Source organism: Triticum dicoccoides, chromosome 1B (assembly GCF_002162155.2).
Source record: "Triticum dicoccoides isolate Atlit2015 ecotype Zavitan chromosome 1B, WEW_v2.0, whole genome shotgun sequence".
NCBI classification, from domain to species: Eukaryota; Viridiplantae; Streptophyta; class Magnoliopsida; order Poales; family Poaceae; genus Triticum; species Triticum dicoccoides.
In genome coordinates, this window is record NC_041381.1 from 581,875,236 (window position 1) to 581,877,333 (window position 2,098).

Consider the following 2,098-nt stretch of genomic DNA (forward strand, 5'->3'; position numbering starts at 1 on the left):
CAGGCAGAAGAGGGTAGGTCGAAGTCCTCCAAGTAGCATCTCCAAGTAACATCTCATAGCATAATCCTACCCGGCGATCCCCTCCTCATATCCCTGAGGTAGAGCGACCACCGGTTGTATCTGGCACTTGGAAGGGTGTGTTTTATTAAGTATCCGGTTCTAGTTGTCATAAGGTCAAGGTACAACTCCAAGTCGTCCTGTTACCGAAGATCACGGCTATTCGAATAGATTAACTTCCCTGCAGGGGTGCACCACATAACCCAACACGCTTGATCCCATTTGGCCGGACACACTTTCCTGGGTCATGCCCGGCCTTGGAAGATCAACACGTCGCAGCCCCACCTAGGCAAAACAGAGAGGCCAGCACGCCGGTCTAAACCTAAGCGCGCAGGGGTCTGGGCCCATCGCCCTGAGCACACCTGCACGTTGCGTGGGCGGCCGAAAGCAGACCTAGCCTAGTGGCGTTCCAGTCCAATTCGGCGCGCGCCGCTCCGTCGCTGACGTCTGAAGTGCTTCGGCTGATACCACGACGTCGGGATACCCATAACTACTCCCACGTAGATGGTTAGTGCGTATAGGCTCGTAGCCAGACTCAGATCAAATACCAAGATCTCGTTAAGCGTGTTAAGTGTCCGCGAATGCCGAACAGGGCCAGGCCCACCTCTCTCCTAGGCGGTCTCAACCTGCCCTGTCGCTCCGCCACAAAGATCCACACAGAGGGCCGTCGGGACAAAGGTCCTTTCAGCCCCCAATCCGTGAATCACTCGCGGGTACTCTTCGAGCTGACCCGACTTTAGTCACCATCTGTATAGTATGTATGTATGTATAGTATATACCCGTGATCACCTCCGAGTGATCACGACCCAATAGTATAGCAAGGCAGACTGACAAGAATGTAGGGCCAATAATGATAAACTAGCATCCTATACTAAGCATTTAGGATTGCAGGTAAGGTATCAACAGGTGTAGCAACAATGTCAGGCTATGCATCAGAATAGGATCAACGGAAAGCAGTAACATGCTACACTACTCTAATGCAAGCAGTATAGAGTAGAATAGGCGATATCTGGTGATCAAGGAGGGGGGGGGGGCTTGCCTGGTTGCTCTGGCAAGAGAGAGGGGTCGTCAACTCCGTAGTCGAACTGGGCAGCAGCAGCGTCGGTCTCGTAGTCTACCGGAGAGAAGAGGGGGAAGAAACAATGAATACCATGCAAATAAATGCATATCGATGCATGACATGACAAGTAACGATGCTAGGTGTGCCCAATCGCGGTAATAGGTGATACCGACGAAAGGGGGAAACATCCGGGAAAGTATTCCCGGTGTTTCGCGTTTTCGGACTGATGAACCGGAGGGGAAAAGTTGCGAGTTCGATAGGTTAGGGGTGTGTGGCGGACGAACGGACTGCGTATCCGGAATCGTCTCGTCGTTCTGAGCAACTTTCATGTTGAAAATATTTTAATCCGAGTTACTGATTAAAAGATATGATTTTTTAAAGATTTTATTAATTTTTGGAATTTAATTAATTAATTATTTAATTCGAAAATGGATTTATGACGTCAGCATGATGTCATGCTGACGTCAGCAGTCAACAGGGTTGACTTGGTCAACCTGACAGGTGGGTCCCGTTCGTCATTGACTGTTTAGTCTAATTAATGTTTAGCTAATCTAATTACTGTTTAATTAAACTAATTAGTTAATTAGGTTAATCTAATTATGATTAATTAACTTAATTAATTAATTAATTTAATTATTACTTATTTATTTAATATATATATTTTTTTAATTCTTTTTTTTATAAAACCGTTCTGGGCGTGGGGCCCCCATGTCATTGGCCCCAGGGGGCCTTGCGGTTTTCGGGCGCATGGCCGCGCGGTTGTCGCCCGAGCGGGCGCGGGCGCAACGGTGCCCAGCACCCGCTCTTTCGGGCGCACCACAGGGGCGGGCGGAGCCGGCAGATCGCCGGAGCAGGGGGGTTGGTGACCACGGCGGGGCTCGCCGGGCGCCAACCGGGCGAAGGACGGGGATTGCGACGGCGCACGGAACAGGGGCGGACGGAGGGAGGAGCGGCCTCGGCAGGGGCGCCGCTGTGAGCGCG